At 47.1% G+C, this 21,949-nt stretch overlaps 1 long non-coding RNA gene across 5 annotated transcripts; it reads left to right on the plus strand.

Moving 5' to 3' along the window:
• The first annotated feature begins 7,642 nt into the window (after positions 1–7,642).
• On the plus strand, positions 7,643–20,203 carry Gm31608. Of its 5 annotated transcripts, none has more exons than XR_003951508.1 (3): positions 7,653–7,802; positions 15,998–16,564; positions 20,176–20,203. It is a non-coding gene; the product is annotated as a predicted gene, 31608 (long non-coding RNA). The 5 variants fall into 5 exon arrangements; XR_003951506.1 differs by lacking the exon at positions 20,176–20,203 and adding an exon at positions 19,320–20,132; XR_003951509.1 differs by lacking the exon at positions 20,176–20,203 and having other exon boundaries at positions 15,998–16,312; positions 16,405–16,559.
• The last annotated feature ends 1,746 nt before the right edge of the window (positions 20,204–21,949 follow it).

A 21,949-nucleotide genomic window follows, 5' to 3' on the forward strand; every position in this document is an offset into this window, starting at 1 on the left:
ACTTATGTATACAGGTTTCTTGCTGCACGCATGCTTGCAGGCCAGAAGAGGGCACCGGATCTCATTACAGATGGTTGTGAGCCACCATGTGGTTGCTGGGAACTGAACTCAGGACCTCTGGAAGTGCAGCCAGTGCTCTTAACCGCTGAACCATCTCTCCAGCCCCGGTTCTGGCGTTTTGAGATAGGGTGTCACCAAGGATCTCTGGCTTGCCTGGACTTTGATGTGTAGACCCACCTGGCTTCTGGCTTATGACAATCCTTTTTCAGTCTCCCAGGTCCTAGGAATACAAGCATGCGCCACCATATCTGGCTTGTGAGATTTCCTACTGAAGTATATTAGAGTTCAACAGTATACATATGCTATGTAAGAATCACTTTAAGTGAGAAGAAGGCCATTATTTTAAACTTCATTTGGAGAGACTTTCTTACTATTGTTCCCTGAGTTTATGAGTGCCATTAAATAGTGCATTAAATAGAAGGCACAGAGAGATTACAAACATAAAGACCAGGGAAAATACAGAGAAAGAAGAAGATGAAATCCAGGGGTCCAGCAAGGTGAAGGACAGCTGGGATGCTGGGATTCTGGGATGCTGTGTGTTGGCCTGTGGCACTCTAGACAATATCCTTAGTGCTCTTCCTGGCTCTTAGCACCAGTTTGCAGAGCAGAACACCTTTCATGTCTCTGATCCTCAGGATGATGGTTCCTGGCACAGACAAGCCTCCTGCTGGCATTCAAGCTTCTCTAGTCTACTCCTTCCTGTTTTGGAACCCGCCTCCTCCTTGTCCCCCGCCCCCTCCCCACCCCCCAGATTTATCTTTTGAAATTTCCATACATGGAACAATGTATCTTGATCATCTCCATTCCCTGGTCTCCACTCCCTTGCCTTTCCCTTTCTCTTCCCTTTTCCCACAGGGTCCCTCGGTGATGGTAAAGTAGGTCAGACCCAGCCTCACCAGCGCTCAATCTGTGGACAACGGGAACACACCAAGCCCGTAAGTGAGTAAGCTGAGCACATGTGCTGTTTTTCACTCGTTCAGAAAACCATTTTTTATTTTAATAAGAGTAAAAACCACATGAAACAAATGTCACACATAATGAGTTCTCAAGAAGCAAATCCCCTTGTAATTACCTTGAAAGTTTCCAGGTCAAGAGATGGAACTCAGCCAATCTCCCAGCAGCCTTCCTGCCTCCCCAGAGGAAGCTCTTACCCGTGGTTTGGTTTGCTTGCTTTCAGTTCTGCTATTTTGGAGACAGGATCTCAGGTAGCCCAGGCCGGGCTCGGACTCCCTATATGGCAAGAGACGGTGTCTTAGCTATGTTCCTGTTGCTGTGTTCTGTGTTGTGTGTTCCTGACAAAGGCAATGTAAGGGAGAAAGGCTTTATTCTGACTTACAAGCTCGAGGCATTACAATGTAGACGAGAAGGAAACCGGCTTCCTGCCACTTAGCTACCTTGCTATATTTTATAGAGTGGAGGATCCCCAGCCTAGAGGACCATCCCACCTACAATTAACATGCATCATCCCACATTATTAGCATAATCAAGATAAGTCCCCACAGGTAGGCTTAGAGTCCTTTCTCCCAGGTAATGTGGATAATGCTAACCTTAATGTGTGGCCTTGAACCCTGAGTGTGTCTGTGTGTGTCTGCCTGTGCTTATGAGCACATGTGGTGTGTATTTGTGGTGTGTTATGTAGTGTCTGAGTGGTGTATGTGTATATGTATGGTTTAGTGTGTGTGTGTGTGTGGTATGTGTATGTATGTGGTGTTTGTGTGTGGTATGTACGTATGTATGTGGTGTATATGTGTGGTGTGTGTGTGGTATAGGGTATATGGTATGTGTATTTGTGGTGTATGTAGTGTGTTTATATGTGAGCACATGTGTTTGTTATGTATTTGGTGTGTGTGTATGTGTGTGGTGTGTGTATGAGGGGTGTGCATGTGTTTGTAATATGTGTTGTATAGGCAGTGTTAATGTGTTATGTATGTGGTATATGTGTGTGGTGTGTGTATGAGCTATGTGTATGTGCTATGTAGGTATGTGGTATGTACATATGGTATGTGTATTGATGTATGTAGTGTGTATTTGGGTGTGAGGTAGTTATGTATATATGTGGTATATATATAGTGTGTGCACATGTGTACGGTGAGTGGTATATGTCCCTATGTATGTGTCCATGCCTGTGGAGGCCTGCAGTTGATACTGGGTGTCTTCCTCAACCCCTCTCTGCTTTATTCTCTTGCTGTGATTCTCATTAGCCATTTTGCCTCAGAAATTCCCATCCACCCCTCCCGTGTGCTGAGGGAGAGCTGCACAGCTGCCCTGCTTTATGGGGGTGCTGGGGACCTGGATGTCGGTCCTCATGGTTGCTCCTCAAACATTGCATCATTGAGCCGTCTCCCTACCTCGCTTGAACTCTTTTTTTTTTTTTTGGTTTTTCGAGACAGGGTTTCTCTCTATAGCTCTGGCTGTCCTGGAACTCACTTTGTAGACCAGGCTGGCCTCGAACTCAGAAATCTGCCTGCCTCTGCCTCCCTAATGCTGGGATTAAAGGCCTGCCCAGCTCACTTGAACTCTTGGCCCTCCGCCTTCACCTCTGCAGTGCTGAGGTACACGCCGCCATGCTTGGCCCCAACCTTCCTTCTAGCAAACTCACTTCCTTGAATGTCTTTATCACTGAAATCTGGGATATAGACAGTGTGGTCCCACACTCTTTTCTTTCACACCCCTCGACTTGAGCCTGCCGAGCGTCTACCACTGAACCACTCTGACAGCCTTTTCTTTTTCCTTCATTGTGACACAGGATCCACCTGCCTGAGCTCTGGGCAGATGAGATTATAGGCCTGTACCATTACATCCAGCCAGACCCTTAACATTCTGTTTAAAGTCATCTGTCTCCCTAGGGTGGAGATATGACCAATCCAAGGCCAATCAGAGTGTTCCCTGGGACTTTGCCAGGGTCCGTTGGAAAAGATGCTTTCTTCCCCCACTTACTCTATAGGTATTTATTTTATTTTTTGAGAAAGAGTTTCACTGTGTAGCCCTGTGTGGAATGGAACAACCTAAAGACATATAAAGATAAACCCATGTAGGTTCTGAGCTGCCCATAGCCAACTTGCTTGGATTAAAGAAGCCCAAAAAGGACAAACAGCCCCATCATAAAGGCAGAGAGAACAAGGGCCAGGATCTCCCTGATGTGATTCAAGTCTCTGTGTACAACCAAGTCTGAAGCCCTAGACATACAAGCCCAGGGATCCAAGGATCCTAGCACTTGGTGGGCGTCTGCTGTGTTCTGAGTTGTCCAATCACAAAGGCACACCTGACTGGACCAGCATTCTGAGTGATTGTTGATGTGGCTGTTTTGTCTACACTCACACTGTTTTGCCTTCATACACTCATTCTGGGGTGAGATTTTTCTTGCCTGATTGGTCAGTGGTACCCAAGGTCCCTTTGTACCTGAGTCTTAGGGAACCAGAACTCAGAAAATTGAAAACGCGGTACTGATGAAGTAGAGCTGAGGGATGGTGGTAAAGCAACGGTGCCAGGTCCCCGAAGCTGAGCCGGAGCAGCCCAGTGAAGGCGAGAAGAAAACAATCAGAAGGGTTCACAGAGAGGAGGGCTGGCGGCTTGTGGTAAAGACGGCTGCGGTTTCAAAGCCTGGCTCTACAGGGCAAGCCAGGTGACCTTAGGCAATTTACTCCGAGTCCTTGAGTTTCAGTCTTGTCTGGCACACGCGCCGATTGTAACTCAACACCCCGCCCTGCTGGCTCTGTGCTCAGCTTTCTCTGGTGCACAGTGAGAAAACGAAGATTCCTTCCCAGGTTTCTCCAGGATTTGCACTGTCTATGGCTGTGATTCTCAATTTGTGGGTTGAGACCCCTTGGGGTGTGTGTGTGTGTGTGTGTGTGTCACATATCAGATATCCTGCATATAGGGTGTTTACATTACAACTCATAACACTAGTAAAATTACAGTTATGAAGTAGGAATGAAGTAATTTTATGATTGGGATCACCACACCCTGAGGAATTGTATTAAAGAGTCGCAGCCTTAGGAAGGCTGAGAATCTTTGGTCTATTGGTCCCTCGTCCCTGTTCTCCTGGTGCCCATGCACACTGCTGTGGTGGGTATGATGCCTAGATTCCCGGCTCAGCCTGGATCCTCTTAGCTTCTTTGTTCTCCCCACAGAGATCTGATTCTCTGTGCCACAATGTTTGCAGTGAATCACAACTGAAGCTGAGGCTGGGCATGGAGCTGGGTTGGTGGGATGTCTGCTTAGCACGCCCTGGGCTTTGAATGGAAATGAAGACATGACCACTCCTAGGTATGGTGGCAGAGAGAAATTTTTAAGTAGATATGAGGGAGAAAGCAGCCAGAGGCCATCTGAAAGAATCCAGACTGAACCCAGCCATGGGGCATGAGGAGGAAGTAAGAAAGGAAGAGAAGGCACAGGAGGAAAATAGACTAAGAGAGGAGCTGCAGACAACGAGAGAGAGAGAGAGAGAGAGAGAGAGAGAGAGAGAGAGAGAGAGAGAGAGAGAGAGAAAGCAGGATATACCAGGAACCAAGAGAGTGCACAGCCAAAATGGGCTGACTTATACAGGAAGCTGGGGGAAGGGAAGTAGAAGGCCAGCCCTTGGGTGGGAGAGACTTAGGGTAGAGGACGGGACAGGGTGAGGAGTGTGTGGTGGTCACAGGTACTGAGTGAGAACTTGTCTCAGATTTCTTTGATACCTAACAAGCACCACAAAAAATACCAGATATGGTGGCACATGCCTGTCACCCCAGCACTTGGAAGGTAGAGGAAGGAAGATGAAGAGTTGAAATTCATCCTGACCACAGAGCCAGTTTGAAGCCAGTGAGGACTGCATGAAAGCTTGTCTAAAAAGAAGCAAACAAAATTACACTCTGAGTTCCAGAGTGAAAAGACCACTCCTGTTGTTACGTTGTTACTGAATGAATTACTGACTAATCTCTACTGAAATTCTGCCTTTATGCAAATTACTTGTAGCAGAATTTTCCCCAACTAATTTAAATATTAATACAGCAAGAAACCTGTGATGGGACAGGGAAAAGGGAGGCGGAGCTAGGAGTTTCAGAGACAGACAGGGACAAGTTGAGGAGAAGGAAGATGGAGGAAGAGGAAGACGATCCAGATTCCGCGTGGCTTTAAATAGACACAGGGAGCTGTGAATATCATAAAAGGATAGAATAATTGGGATAACTTGTCTAATCTAGGTGGGCAGCTTGTATCATTATCAATTGGCTCTGAAATTATTATGTGGGCATCTTGTAAATTGAGAATTTATTGATATATAAATCTGACTGATTAATTATAAGCTTCTAGAGTTTTGATTTACTGGGTTAAGAGGATTTGCGACAACTAGCCGCAGGGGATAGATGGCTGAGAAAGTAGCATTGAGGCTGGGGGGGGGGGGGACCAGAGCTGGGAAGACCGCAGCGCAGCATGGGGGCTAGCCTAGAGACTAAGAGTAGCTGAGACTAGCTAGAAGTAAGTGCATAGTGGTAATCCTAGCACTCGGGTGGCATAGACAGTGAGTTCTGAGTTCAAGGCCAGCCTGGTCTACATAGTGAGTTCCAGGACAGCCAGGGATACATAGTAAAATCCTGTCTTAAAAAACAAAGCAAAACAAAAAACCAGCAAAAACAAAAACAAAAACAAAAACAACTAAATCCCAAACAGCAACAACAACAAAACTCCACTTACAAACAAAAGCCTCAAAACCCCCAATTTGATCCAAGGAACCGACGTAATAAAGCTTGGTGGGGTGACATACATCTGTATTCTACTACTTTAGTGAAGAGAGAGGATGTAGAGACCATAGTCATTTGGAAGCAGGAGGGCCAGTTCGCCTGCAGTGTATGTGGAAAGAGTGAAGCGACTCCCAAGAGTTGTCTCTGACTGCCAAAGCAAGGCACAACCAAGAGGCTTACTATGTCAGGAGGTGTGAAGGCTGACGGAGGCAGATCCCACTGCAACGGAAAGCTTCCAGAGCATTGAAAGTGTGGTGGCGCACGCCTTTAATCCCAGCACTTGGGAGGCAGAGGCAGGTGGATTTCTGAGTTTGAGGCCAGCCTGGTCTACAGAGTGAGTTCCAGGACAGCCAGGAAAAACCCTGTCTCGAAAAACCAAAAAAAAGAAAAAAGAAAAAAAGAAAGTGCTGATAGACTCCCTCCCCCATCTCCACTCCCCCCAACCCCCCATCCCCCCACCCCCCATCCCCCCACCCCCCCACCCCCGGCAGGTGGTAGGAGAAGCATAATATAGTTCAAGGTGACTGATGGGGGGGGCGGGGGGGGGGAAATAAATAAGGAGAGGAGGAAAGGACATGGCTGCTCCTAGGTGTGGTATATGGCAGCACATAGCCAGGGTCAGAGACATCTGGGAGTGTCCAGAGTAGACATGGCCAGACTGAGCTGTGTGCCCTGTGGGAAGTGGGAGAAGGGAAGGGGGAGGGAAAGATAGGGAGCAAGATGCAGCAGCCAGGAGGTCAAAGGCACAAAGTGGGCAGGTAACCAAACCTTCAGGAAAGAATCTCTTAAGGACTGGGCTGGAGAGTTCAGGGTAGAAGGCAGTATGCCAGCAATAACAGGTAGGGATTATGGGAGAACCTGGAGATCAGGTCTGCTTTGATATGTTAACAGGCCCCTCAGCCTTTTGTCTCAAACTCCCAGAGATCCGCCTGCCTCTGCCTCTGCCTCTGCCTCTGCCTCTGCCTCTGCCTCTGCCTCTGCCTCTGCCTCTGCCTCTGCCTCTGCCTCTGCCTCTGCCTCTGCCTCTGCCTCTGCCTCTGCCTCTGCCTCTGCCTCTGCCTCTGCCTCTGCCTCTGCCTCTGCCTCTGCCTCTGCCTCTGCCTCTGCCTCTGCCTCTGCCTCTGCCTCTGCCTCTGCCTCTGCCTCTGCCTCTGCCTCTGCCTCTGCCTCTGCCTCTGCCTCTGCCTCTGCCTCTGCCTCTGCCTCTGCCTCTGCCTCTGCCTCTGCCTCTGCCTCTGCCTCTGCCTCTGCCTCTGCCTCTGCCTCCAGAGTGCTGGGATTAAAGGTGTGAGCCACCATTACACAGGTTTTTTTGTTTGTTTGTTTGTTTGTTTGTTTTTTGTCTTTCGGGAACAAAACGGAACACAACTTCTCATGGGCATCTTCCCATCTCTGAGTTCACAGAGCGCAGGCCAGTTTGCTTTGAAAGGAAAGAACCCCCCCCCCCCCCAAAACAAAAGTTTGTCTCAGCCTGTGAGCCCGCTAGACCACGCTCTGGGACTCCCTCGGCTCCAGAAGCCTGAGTTAAACAAGCTTTCATTCCATAATCTACCGGGTCTTAGGTTTTTGGGTTTTTTTTTAACGGTAACAGAGAGTACATTAGGCTATCAATCGAGGAAATTGCAACTGGGTTATTACTGTGTTCGCTTCCCTCATCCCAGCCCCCCTCCCCACTAAGATGTATCCTGTGGTTCCGGGAGACCCCAGCTGAGACCCGAGGCCACTGAGTCAGCCTGTGCCGGGGCGCCTGGGGTGCTGAGTTGGTCCTTCCTGACTCAGTGACTGACTGAGCGGCATGCTGCCTGGAAAGTTAATAAGCTTCTGAGGCAGCCATCCCTCCTGTGACGTGGGTTGATGCCGTGAGTGGGCGGGGACGAGTGAGTCGGAGTGGAAATGTCCCTGGAGCATTTGTGAAGCTAAGATGTACTAGGAGCAGGAGGGGACCGTCAAGGGAAGTCACTGCAAAGGCTGCCAAGGAAGACCCAAGCTCTGCACTCGGGGTCTCAATAGCGCAATCCAGCCCTGGTATGTGACCAGCTATTGTACCCCACCACCCACACAAGCCCCTGGTCCCTTCTGCTAATGTCTCTGCCTTGGAGCCAGATGGGGCCCTTCCGTCCAGACCCTCCCGCTAAGTCTTCTATCTACTCTCAATTTTAAGAGGCAGGAGGCGGCGAGAGTGGGAGTATAGCTCACTGGTAGGTTCTGTCTCCTCCTTTTCCACAGCCCACCCCAAACTTAGTCATAATAACTCATGTCTGTGTCACTTGCTGGGGAAGGGAAGCACGGAGGAACAAGCCACAATTAGCAGTGAACCCCAGGAGAGGGAGGGAAATAGAGATGGAGACAGGAAGGCCAGGGGAATGTGACTTAGGGATGGTCAGGAGCTATGCTGACTTCAATAACCAAGCCCTTGCTCTGTGTCAGGCCTCCATCTAGGGAACGTGGACATAGAAATAAATAGGATGTTATCATTGTCCTCTGGGATCTCAAAATCTGCCTTGAAGGACATGAGAAAAAGAGCTGGGGCCGGGCGGTGGTGGCGCACGTCTTTAATCCCAGCACTTGGGAGGCAGAGGCAGGTGGATTTCTAAGTTTGAGGCCAGCTTGGTCTACAAAATGAGTGCCAGGACAGCCAGCCAGGGCTACACAGAGAAACCCTGTCTTGAAAAAACCAAAAAAAAAAAAAAAAAAAAAGAGCTGGGCTTTGTGGGGCAGCATGCCGGTAATCCCAGCAACTCAGGAGGCAAAGCTAGAAAGATACTGTAAATTGCAAGCCACTACACAGAAAGTTCCAGGCCAGCTAGAGCTATATACATAGATCCTGTTACAACAACAACAACAACAACAACAACAGGTTAATTAGAGTGTGCTAATGCTCCAGCCTGAGAACAGCTTGGGGAGCTAAGATGTGTAGAAGGAAAAATCCCAGTGACAGAGAAAGAAGGGGAAATTTCTGAGCCAGATCTCAAGTCCTGTCTAGCCCTCCATGGTCCAGGAGGTTGGGTAGATGGGTCTGAAGCACAGCTATATTAGAGCGGTCTCCTGGGCAGGGAGTTGTCTTTCTGGATTTTGCATGTGTGCTAGCTAGTTTAATGCAACTTGACATAAGCTAAAGCTATTTGAGAGGAGAGAACCTCAGTTAAGAAAATGTCTCTGCCGGGCGTAGTGGTGTACGCCTTTAATCCCAGCACTCGGGAGGCAGAGGCTGGCGGATTTCTGAGGTCGAGGCCAGCCTGGTCTACACAGTGAGTTCCAGGACAGCCAGGGCTACACAGAGAAGCCCTGTCTCGAAAAACAAAAACAAACAAACAAACAAACAAAAAAAACAAGAAAGAAAGAAAGAAAGGAAGGAAGGAAGGAAGGAAGGACTGACGGAAGGAAGGAAAGAAAGGAAGGAAGGAAGAAAGGAAAGAAAGAAAGAAAGAAAGAAAGAAAGAAAGAAAGAAAGAAAGAAAGAAAGAAAGAAAGAAAGAAAGAAAGAGTCTCTATAAGCTAGGGCTGTAGGCAAGCCTGAACAGCATTTTCTTAACTAATGGTTTTTCTTAATAATGGGTTCAGTCCAGTGTGGGTGGGGCCATCCCTGGGCTGGTGGTCCTGAGTTCTATAAGAAAGCAGGCTGAGCAAGCCATGGAGAAGAAGCCAGTGAGCAGCACCCCTCCATGGTCTCTGCATCAGCTCCCACCTCCAGGATCCTGCCCTGCTTGATTGAGTTCCTGTCCTGACTTACTTTGATGATGAACTGTGATGTGGAAGTGTAAGCTGAATAAATCTTTTCCTCCCCAAGTTGCTTTGGTCATGGCGTTTCACCACAGCAACAGTAACACATGCCAACTGATGGAGCTGGTAGCCTTCCTTGCAAGAACTAACCTGCATCAGGAGGCAAGCCAACCATAGCAGCTGGAAGTCAGGTGACCAGCCTAGCAAAGGCGTCACAGGCATCCATCAACGGCCAGCTGTCTGGCGGGGACAGGGAAGTAGCAGCAGTCTAGGAGGACAATCTCATGTTAAGCAAGAGAAGGGCCAAGAGGGGAGCACGTGCAAAGGAAGAGGAACAAGTAGGTAGACTGAGATACTTCAAAGTCACCCTAGGAATCAGGTGGACTTGTGGGGTGGAGGAGGTCAGACAGGCTGGCAGTTCTAAACAGTTTGCGTGGGTGTTTTTGCTTTTGTTTTGACAAAGGTCTCATGCTTCCCAGCCTGGCTGTGACCTTGCTATGTGGCTGTGGCTGGGTGGCCTTGAGCTTCTGGTTCTCTTGCCTCAATCTCCCAAGTGTTTGGATCAAAGCATGCATCACTAGACTGTTTGGTGAAATGCTGGGGACTGAACCCAGGACTTCACACATATTGGATCATCACTATATTAATGCACATACTTCCTGAGCCCGGTTGTTATGTTAGTTTTAGTTTTATTTTATGTGTATGGGTGTTGTGCCTACATGTATGTATGTGCCTATGTGTATGTGTGTGCCTACATGTATGTATGGAGGTCAGAACAGGGCATCTGATCACCTGGAACTGGAGATAGACAGTCATTACCCACTAAGCGGGTGCTGGGAATCGAACCTAGGTCCTCTGGAAAAGCAGAGAGTGCTCTTAACCCCTGAGCCATCTCATCAGCCCCATTTTTATGTTTTAAAGTTATTTAATTAAGATTTTTACACTTTAGCTGGGTGTGGTAGTGCTAGCCTTTAATCCCAGCACTTGGGAGGCAGAGGCAGGTAGATCTTTGTGAGTTCGAGGCCAGCCTGGTCTACAAGGTGAGTCCAGGACAGCCAGGGCTACACAGAGAAACCCTGTGTTTGAAGCATCTGTTTCCACCTCCCCCCCCCAAAAGTTCACATTTTATTTACTTGTGTGTATGAGAAAGTGTGGGAAGCGGGTGGGGCCGCAGGCCCTGTGAAACCCACTTGTTTACTGCCTTGCCCGAGCATGCGCAGTGAGGCTGCAGGAGTGGGCTGCCTGCCAGGCTGGACAGTTCCTCGTGATCCAGACCTGTCAGCCTATCTGTGAATGATCTAAGCTCATGCTTGGAGCGTGTTGAATTCTGATTGGATGAGGTGGGGTGGCGCTAGAAGGAGGTAAGTCAGCGTGAGTAGTAGTAGTTTTAGCCTTTGCCATGAGTAGAAGTAGAGTAAGAGAAGCTGTTGTAATAGGAGTAGTTTAGCCCTTGCCCTGAGAAGAAGCTGCTGGGGAAGAGAGCTGTAAAAGAAAAAGCCCGAAGTAAAGTTGCTGCGTAAACCCAACTTGGTGTCTGTGTCGCCACTGGCTGGAGTAGGACAACGACAAGAAAGAGAGATGGGAGAAAGAAAGAGCGAGAGAGATAGAAACAGAGTCATCCTTTATTTATTTACTTTTTTAAAGATTTACTTTTCATTATATATATATATATATATATATATATATATATATATATACATGTGTGCCTATGTGCATTCAGTGCCTGTGTGGCCTTCCACCCTCTGGAGCTGGAGGTGAAGACTATTATGGGGGTGGGGGGCTGAAGCGGGTGCTGGGATCTCAGTTCCTGTGCTCTTTTCAGCCCTATTTATTTATTTTCTGATAGCAGGTTTTATTATGTAGCCGTGTCTAGCCTTAAACTCTCGATCCCCCTGCCTCAGACTTCTGAGTGCTATTACCACCATGCACGGCCACACTGGTCTCTTTTGCAAGCATTTATCCAACATCATGGCAGAGTCAGCCAGACCAGCTCTGCTCAGTCACACAAAATCCCGACTCAGATGCTACAGAAGTGAATTGAAGGGGATAAGGAGCCACCAGCAACAAATGGCCAAAGGGACTGTCTCCAAGTGATGGAAACACAGATACAGAGACCAGCTGAAAGCCAAGCCCATTTCCTCCATGTAAAATTAGGAAGAGGGCTGAAGAGATGGCTCAGAGGTTAAGAGCACTGACTGTTCTTCCGAAGGTCTTGAGTTCAATTCCCAGCAACCACGTGGTGGCTCACAACCATCTATAATGAGATCAGAGGCCTTTTTCTGGTGTGTCTGAAATCAGCTACAGTGTACTTACGTATAATAAATTAAACACATAAATCTTTAAAAAATTAAAAAATAAAATCAGGGAGAATGTGTCTTCACAGAAGCCCAAGGAAGGAATAAAACATAGAACCTAAAGTTGGGAAAGTCAAAGATGTGCTCTCCAGTGTCAGCTGGATGGCCCTGGGAAAAGTCACCCAGTTCTGAACTTCTCTGTCCCTACATCTGTCACCAGGGATCCTATCAGCCCCCAATGGATCAGCTGAAATAAGACCTGTGTTTAAAACGGCTATGCAAACTTTAGTTACCATAACCTTGTCCGAAAATAAACCCACAGCAAGGGGACTCTGGAGACGGGTTCATGTCATCCTGCTTGCCATTTGGCACCAGTGGTTGGAGACTCACTGGATGACACAGCAAGTCAGCAGGGGAGCCAAGGCGTGAAGCCATCTAAGCGATGGATGCTGGTACTGTCAGCAGAGCCAGCCAGAGCCCGACTTCACACTGCAGGTCTGAGCTTAGACTGCTCCCATGGAGTCCAATGTAGATGTGTGCTTGAGGGTGCCATGGGCAGCCAGAGATTTTTACTAAGAGGTAGCTGGATGAGATACCCAGGAGGCACAGAGACAAAGGACACTAGAAGTAGGAGACAAATGTGCCAGTGGGCCATCTGTCTGAGGATTAGAGAGCAGATAGGATTTCTTCTCTTATTTTTGTCTTTTTTTAAAATTACATTTTATTTACCTATTTATTTACCTGTTTATTGGGTGTGTCCAGGCACATGTATGCTTCTGAAGGTCAGAGGAGCCTTCAGGAGTCAATTCTCTCCTAACATCATGTGAGTCATAGAATGGAATTCTTGCTGTCAGCCTTGACTTCAACCCCCTGCCCAAAAGTCATCTTGCTGGTACCTCAAGACAGGGCAGCCTTGGCTGGCTTGCTATTCACTATGAAGCCCAAAGTGACCTTGAACTTCTGGTCCTCCTGCCTCTATCTTCTGAATAAGTGCTCAGATTGTAATGTACAACACCAAGCCTGGTCTATGCAGTGTCTCTGAGGATCTAATCCGGGGCCTCATGGATACCAATGGAGCTCAGAGTTCTCATGTAGAGTAGGCTAGACTATATAGCTGAGAATCACCTTAGACTTTGAACTCCTCATTCTCCTAATGCTGCCATTTTTCAAGTTCCCTCACCTTATAAGAGTTGATTTGTAGCCAGGAGGTGGGGACCTGACCTGTAGTCCTATACTTGAGAGACAGAGACAGGAGAATCAGGCTTTGGTGTTGGTCTACCATGTCTGGGCAGCTCCTATGAACTCAGTGTAAAATGGAAAACTCCCTTTCTCAGCAGGGAGTCCTCTTCTCTGCCTGATCGGGGGAGCCAGACCACACATCTTCTACCTGAGGAAGAAGATGTCACATCACATAGTCCTTAGCAAAGTTACAGGTTCAACTTCCCGGAATGCTTCTCCATGCAAATGAGGCATTCCCAGTACTTTTATTTATTTATTTATTTATTTATTTATTTATTTGTTTGTTTGTTTGTTTTTGAGACAGGGTTTCTTTGTATAGCCCTGGCTGTCCTGGAACTCACTTTGTAGACCAGGCTGGCCTTGAACTCAGAAATTCGCCTGCCTCTGCCTCCCAAGTGCTGAGATTAAAGGCGTGAGCCACCACTGCCTGGCCATTCCCAGTACTTTAAATTCCAGCAAATGATTTACATGCACCCTGAAACGCCCCCTACACTCTCCAAGGTTCATATAATCTTGTTCACCCCAATAATGTACGTGCACACAAGTTCTTTCACTGGCCATCATCTAAGGAGCTGTTTTGCTGAATACTGCCAAAAAGAGCTGTAGCACTAAAATCCTCAGAGAACACTCACGACCCCCATAACCACCCCCCCCACTCATTCCTAGACAGGGATCCTGCTTACCCACCCAATCCAGTCCCCTCTCCATCCTTTCCTGCTTGTGTGCAGTGATATCTGAACATGCTAAGGGAGGACTCAGGCATAGAACCACACTTTAGCTACACAGTAAGTTTGAGGCCAGCATAAGCTACATGAAACCTTACCTATAAAAATAATAATAAGAGCTGGAGAGATGGCTCAGTAGTTAAGAACCTTGACTGCTCTTCCAGAAGTCCTGAGTTCAGTTCCCAGCAACCACACGGTGGCTCACAGCCATCTTAATGGGATCCGATGCCCTCTTCTGGTGTGTCTGAAGAAAGTGACAGTGTACTCACATATGTTACAGAAATAAAATAAAATAAATCTAAAAAAATAAAATAAAATTTGAAGTCAGATTTGCTATGCTAGAATTCACATATAAAATACATCCTTTTAAAGGATACTATATAAAGTATACAGTAAACTGTGTGTGGTGCTGCATACCTATAATTCAGGAGTTAAAGGCAGGAAAATCAGGGGTTCAAGGCCATCCTCACCTACATAGCCGTTCTGAGGCCAGCCTATGTTACAGGAGACTCAAAAAATAAAATAAACCTAACGCGTAGAGGTTAACGGCTTTTGCGCATATTTGCAGTGATACTAATTCACAATAAACATAACATGTCCTTTATCCCATTAGCAGCCATTTTCTCTCTCATTTCTCTTTTAAGTCCCAGACTTGGGAAAACAGGAATCTATTTTCTCTATAGATTCTCCTCTTCTCGACACTTCATTAGATAGAACTGAACAACCACAGTCTTTGTGGCATAATGACTTCAAGGTCCATCCACGCAGTGGCCTTCGTTTGGATTTCTTTTTCATGGATGGATAATATTTTATTGAATGGAAGTACTACATTTTTGTGTCCATTAGGTAGAAGGACTTTTCAGTTGTTTCTATACCTTCTGGCTGCTATAAACATGTATGTGTGAATTTTTGTGGCGCTACTTTTCAAAAATCTTCTCTTGGGTATGCAGTCAGTTCTGTGCATTTAAGGGTTCAGTCAGTGTGGGTGGCCGTGTGGGGGCTGGGAGCTGCCTCTGTCCTGAATGTGTGGATGCCATTCCCCCTTGTCATTCCTAAACTATACAGTATAGCAGCTTTTTACGTCACATTTACGTTGTCTTAGCTGCCACAGTTACCGAGATAACAGTGTAAAGAAGGTGTGGAGCCTGAGGAAGGAGTATGGGACTTCAAGGCCAGCCTAGGCTACAGAGTGAGACCTTGGTCTCAAAATATCAACAAGTTAACTAAATTAAATGTAAAAATCTAAAATATATAGGAAAGGTTAAGGCCTGGGTTCAATATCTAACAGCACATTTGGGTGCACACACATATGCATGTACACATGTGAGCACACACAAGTGTTTGGGAAGATGTTTGCGGGTTCTAAGTAAATGTACTATTTTACATATAGGACTTGAAAATCTATAGATTTTTATATCTTTGTGATGTTTTAAACATTTATTATTATTAATTTTATATGTATGGGTGTTTTGCTTACATGTATGTCTTCATACCATATCTTGTATCCCCTAGATCTTGAGTTATAGTTGGTAGTTAGCTGGCATGTGGGTACTAAGAATCAAACTCAGGGCTTCTGGCAAAGCAATCACTGCTCTAAACTGCAGAGCCATCTCTCCAGGATCCCTCTTCAGGATTTTTGTTGAGTTTTGAGGTTTTGTTTTTAAAGATTTATTTTATTCTGAAGTGCATCTCTCTCTCTCTCTCTCTCTCTCTGTGTGTGTGTGTGTGTGTGTGTGTGTGTGTAAGTGTATGGGTATGCAAACAGTAAGTGTGTCCAGATGCCCTAAGAGCGCAGAAGTATTCGATTCCCCTGGAATGGAGTTACGGGGATTTGTGAGCCACGCAGTGCAGTGTGGGTGCTGGGAACTGAACCTCAGTCCTCTGCACGAGCAGCAAACCCGCTCAGTCACGAGCCATCTCTCCAGACCTTAGAGGGTTTTATGTTTGTTTGACTTGTTTTTTCACTTGTTTGTTTGAGACAGGGTTTTGGTTTGTAGTCCAAGCTGGCCTTCGATTCCTGACCTTCCTCCCCTGCCCCCGAGCACACTATGCTGGCTTCTGGGCTGTATTTCCCCTAATAGAGTAGCCTAACCTTAATGCTGTGCACTGAGCTCTTGATGGTTCTTACTATAAAGGACTATGGCCTTGTCCCTTTATCGTCCCTGCATCTGGATGAGATAGTAAGAAATGAACACCTGGGAGATCCCTTGGAACCCATTCTTGCTTCTTTCTATTACCTAAGGGACCGGGCAAATGACTCATCTCTGTTGTTGAGACCAGTCACCACAGCTGACCCTGCGTCTTCCCTTCAGCTTTTCTTCCCATCAGAGAGTGGAATCTGGCCAAACGGAAGGCCCCGGTCTCTATCGAGCAGCCATCAAAAGCCAACGCTGGCTGCTGCAGATGTAACTCGGAGGTAGAGGGTTTGGCTAGCATGCAGAAGACCCTGGATCCCACCCCAGCGCTGCAAACCTAACAACACTCACAAAAAATGAACGCCTGTGCTATCGGGTGTCACAATGAAGAGTCACCTGCAGCCAAGCACAGAGTGTCCCCGGTGTGTGGAAGAACAGAGAGGACAGGCAGTGACAGATGTACAGGCTGCAAACTGCAGTGCTGATCTACTCAGAGCCCGCTCCTTCTCCCCAGGGCATAAACCTTTCGAATGACAAGGAAGAACTAGAAAAACAGCTGTGGCAAGTTCTCAACAACTGGCTGAGATGCTTGGGGTGTCTGCTAGCCAACGCTTAGGCATTTGGTGTCTACCAGAACCTAGACATTAAAGCATGGATTGTTTCCACAAAGGAGGGTAAGAAGTGGCTTGAAGACAGCAAGATTTAGCTCCAAATGTCAGGACCCAGCACTAAAGAAGGCAGGAAGCAGGAGGAATCTCTGTGAGTTTCCAGATAGCCAGGGCTATATAGAGAGACCTAGTCTCAAACAGCAAGCTATCCTTGGCATTGGCGTCCTTGGTATACAATGTAGAAGGACAGCATTTCAGGGGACCCGAAAGGTCTCTAGGATCAGGTGACAGAGCTTACCCTGCAGTATGGACCGGGTGCAATTTTCTCTTGCTCAGGGAATGAAGCTGGTTTTTTGTTTTTTGTTTTGTTTTGTTTTGTTTTGGCCAGGGTCTTATGTGTCCCATGATAGCCTCACACTAACTGTGCAATGAAGGGTTACCTTGAACTTCTGATCCTCCTGACATGACCTCATAAGTGATGCTGCCACAGGCATGTGCCACCTTGCCTGCTTTATATAGTGCTAGGGACTTCGGGCATGCTAGGGAAATACATTGCCACCCGAGATACACCCCCAGCCCCAGAACTGGGAGCTCTTAAATCATCTTGAAAATGAGTTGGGACAACATACTTAAAATCGATGTAACCCTCCAATCCCTGGAGACTCACAAAGCACTGTGTCTTTTTGGTGATGGGAGATGGAAGCTGTATTGTCATGCACTTTGGAGAGAAATGTCGCATGTTCATAATGCCAGCTCCTAGAAGCCTTCCTTATTGAGATGTCAGGCCTTGGTATTTTCATGGCACCTCTGTCATATTTAGGGTACTTTTCATTTCTATTCTCTGGCCTCCAGCAGCATGATGTCATTCGTAGAAAGTAGAATAGTGTGGTATCTTGGGAAACAATGAGGTATTAGAAGTCTGAGGCGTGAAGAGCTGTCAAAAGAGCTAAGAGCAAGTCATGATGAGAAGGGGCAGGTGATCTGATGACCCTGAGGGGTGAGAGCAGTTTCTGATCTTTTTGACTTCCTAGAATAGAGGAAAAGGCATTTGCCAGCTCAGGGACTGCATATCGGGTGTCAGGGATGGAATTTATTTTCTCTATCAATGGGACCACATCAGAAATAGCAGCTGCAACTGGAGTCACCGCATAATTAGGTTTATGGAAATCCACTGCCATTCTCCAAGACCCAGATGCCATCTTCGCTAGCCAGGGTGACGAATAATCTAGGAATTTAGTCAAATTATCGCACACAGTCTTTCAAAGCCACAGTGGTGAGTATTTTTCTTTTGAGGAGTGGATTACTGGCTTTTTTTTTTTTTTAAGGGATTTGTTTTTATTTTATGGGTATGGGTGTTTTGCCTGCATGTGTGTCTATACACCGTATGTGGGTAGTGCCCAAAGAGGCCAGGAAAGGTTGCTCAATTCCCTAGAACTGGAGTTACAGACTGCTATGTGGGTGCTGGGAATTGAACCGGGGGCCTCTGGAAGATCAATCAGTACATTTAACCACTGACCCATTTCTTCAGTCCCCCTACCTCTTTTGAGACCAGTCTCATGCTACCGTGGCTGATCTTGAAGTCACTGTTAATGATCTTGCATTTCTGATTCTCCTGCCTCAACCTCCATAGTGCTGGGGTGAGAGATGTATACCATCAATGGCTCATTTATGCAGTGCTGGGGATTGAACTCAGGACTTTGTGCGTGCAAGGCAAGCACTCTGCCAACTGAGTTACAGCCTCAGCTCCTTGTGGGTTTTGTTGTTTTTCTTGTTATTGCTGGAGACAGGGTTTTACTTTGTATCCCAAACTGGCCCAGAACTCACTATGTAGCCCAGACTGGCTTTGGATCCTCCTGCCTTAGCCTCCTCCCTTTGATGCTAGGATTATAAGCATGAGATACCGCAGCAGCTTCATGACATTATCAGTCTTTTCAGTTCTGTGGAGGAAGCTGGATCTCTTTTGCTTACCAATCAGGAGTTTCCATTTGACATTTCTTATCATCAGATCTCTTATTCTGCCAAACTGAGAGCCAATGTAGTAATTGTGCCAGTGGCTGGGACATCTATTCCAGGCACGTAACTGGAGGCTTTGAAATAATGTTGCAGGGTGGGGGTGTCACATGCTTTTAATCCCAGCACTTGGGAAGCAGAGGTAGATGGATCTCTGTGAGTCTGAGGCCAGCCTGGTCTACAGAGTGAGTTTCAGGACAGCCAAGGCTGTACAAAGAAACCTTGTCTTGAAAAACCAAAGAAAGGAAGAAAAGAAGGAAGGAAGGAAGGAAGGAAGGATAGAAAGACTGAGAGAAAGGTAGGTTGGTTTGGAGAGCCACAGGAACTGATGTAAAGCCATTCCAGTCAGGTCCATTGATTAGGTGATCCATTTAGACACTGTTCTGACAGTAGATCCTAGTAGCGTTCTGGTCAACATAAATTCCTATTGATCGAGAGTCAATGCCTACAGTACTAAGTGCCTGTGACATATAGTCAGCCTGGCAGGTGGTCATAGACCTCCAGTAGAGGAACTGAGTCCAAATCACAGTTCATACCTGTGTCATTGTAGCATCTTTGTGTGTGTGCAAGCAATGTGCTAGACACCAAACCAGTCCTTGATGCATGCCAGGCGAGTGTCCCACTAAGCTACAGTCCCAATCCCATTGTCCTCTCCTGGGCATGCCCGGGCTCCATTTCTTCCAGGGCTCTGGAGTCGTGACCGATTCATGCTTGGAAACTGGGAGACAGATTGTCCTAACAACCCTCACAGAGAAGGTCAGCCTCCCAAGGACCAGACCTGAAGGGTTTTATGTCTTTATCTTTTTTTCAGTGCTAGAGACGGAATCCAGGATTTTGTGCACACTGGGCAATTGCTGTAACACTAAACTGCACCCCTAGCCCTTGACGTTTTGCATGTTTGCGAATCAAGCACAAACAAGCATAGCCGGCAGGATGCTGCTCATCTAGTTTGTTCCGGGGACCCTGAGATGAACTGGACACATCATTCTCTGCAGCTAAGACTGACCCAGGAATAATAACCCACTTATCTCCCTCCCCAAAGGGTGCTGAACTTGGTTCCTACCACACTAGAATCTACACTCCTTATTAAATGAGAGAAGCCACTCCAACTCCCACCAGCATCTCCCACTCAGGGGTGATCACGGGTGCTAGTACTTCCTTCTCTCACAAGGGACTTCTCAAGACCTTAGTTTCCCAGGAGGTCAACTTTGAATGTGAGAGGGAGCCATGTCTATGTTGGGAGTTAATTTTATTTCGAAGGCAACTGGATGCCGCTAAGCTGTTTTCCACAGTAGAGTAGAAAGGTGGGGTTTACAGTTTTCACAGGACTGTCGCTGCTGTTTGATCGAGAAGATATTGGAAGGAGCCAGGTAGGAGTGAGGGAGGATAAATGATTCTCAGATGCAGTGATTCAAATGAGCCTTAGAAGCATTCGGACAGCATCTGGGTCATGGGAAATACAGTGGTGGACTCCCATAAGCAGGATACACAGAACACTTAGGGTGCTTGAGGCAGGCCAGATAAGTAGATATACAAGGATCTCAGGAAAAAAGTATTGCTATAAATAGGCCTTTTGTTTTTGTTGTTGTTTGCTTGTTTGTTTTTTGTTTTTAAAGATAGGATCTTACCATGTAGATTTGGCTAACCTGGAACTTGCTCTATTATAGACCATGTTGGCCTCAGACACAGTTACAGAGATCTACCTGACTCTCTCTCGCTCCTGGTGCTGGGATTAAAGGTATATATCATCATAACTAGCCGGACTCCCCCCTCCCCCCTCCCCCCACCCTGCATTGGTTTTGCCTACATGTATGTCTGTGTGAGGGCGTTGGGTCCCTTGGAACTGCAGTTCTAGACAGCAGTGAGCTGCCGTGTGGGTGCTGGGAAGTGATCTCTGGTCCTCTGGAAGAGCAGTCAGTGTTCCCAAGTGCTGAGCCATCTATCTCTCCAGCCGCCAGACTCCAACTTTTTAATGATTTTACTGGGGCTGAAGAACAGACAGGCTAAGAGCCAGAATGACTGGGGGAGGTCAAAGTTCTGTTCTTTGGAGACTGGAGGAGAGAGGTAGCTTTATGTGGACATTTGGAAGATGCCAATTATAAAGTTCAAACTCCAAGTACCTTGTCTGAGGAAGCAAGTGGTTTAGACTCTCTGGCCTGCAGCAGAGGACACTCAGATCTAGGGACATCTGTCAGCAAGATCCTTCATGCTGCCCCTTAACATGACACACTGCAAAGCCAGGAACACCCTGTTACCTTTCCACATCTACCCAAACCCTGAAAAGCCATCATCAGACCTTTGTGCCAACGAACAAAGCAGGACACAGGCTGCCAGCCCTAGTTGTACCAAACAATAGCAGGAGCTTTCTACTTGATTGACAGCATTCTTGTCAAGCCTGCAATCACTGTCTCTGGCCCTTTCCCCATCACTTCCCTTCCTCTGTTCCCACAGATACTATATACTCAACTCAAGCTGGTGGCAGCCCCACTTCTTCATCTGTTACACAAGGATAGAAGCATTTGGTTGCTTCAAGGATTAATAATAAAACTTGCAGGTCTCTTCCTGTGTCTGTGCACTAATTTTCTTACTTTTTGTTTATTTTTTGAGACGGCAGGGGCGGGGGGAGTAGTGAGATCAGCTTATTGTTCCTTTAGGTCTCTTTCCTGATGGGGTCTGGACAGTGCTTTCTGGGTTCTGCTAGCTGGCCTGCTTGGGCCTATGCATGGGAACGGTGTCCAGCTGTTGCCAGCCCCAGACATTGCTGCAGCATCCTTCATGGATCCCACTTAGTGGTACCCAAACCTAGGTAAACAGGCCATTTGTTAGTCTCTCTGCTTCTGCACTTGTTCCGTCTGTTTCCTCCAGACAACCTGAATTATCCAATCAATAAGCATCATCTCGCCTGCTGCAGGCCTTCCAGGTGGCACCTCCAGCCACAACAAAGTTGGGGGTAGGGAGCAAAGGAGATAATTCCTTCATGTCTTTGGAAGAAGGAGGAAATTTCTGCCAAATGTCTCGCACTCCACCATTCCCTTTACTGCCATTGGTAGTAGTGAGTCATATACACTCTCAGATTCCCAGAAGGGAAAAGAGACAAAGGGAGGGACATGAGGGTATTTTACTGGGAAGTGTAATCCTAGGAATCAGGAATGATAAAAGAGCAAGCAGAACGGCTGGAGACGCGACATAAGGATTTCCTGTTGACATCATATCGAGTGGCCATGGACTGCTGAGAAGCTGTAAGAAGCGCCTCCGTTGAACAAGGAGAAAGCAACTATCTGTGACCTTCATCCTACATTGAGCAGAGATGCATCCCAAGAAGGACTAGCCGGCCCTGCTTTCTAGGTGGGCTGTGGTTGGACGTTTTGGAGTTCCCCTGCTCTAAGTTGTAGCAGAAATGGAGAACACCCTGGACAGAGGGGGAAGGACACACTGCAGGTC

This window comes from Mus musculus, chromosome 15 (assembly GCF_000001635.26).
Source record: "Mus musculus strain C57BL/6J chromosome 15, GRCm38.p6 C57BL/6J".
Classification (NCBI taxonomy): domain Eukaryota; kingdom Metazoa; phylum Chordata; class Mammalia; order Rodentia; family Muridae; genus Mus; species Mus musculus.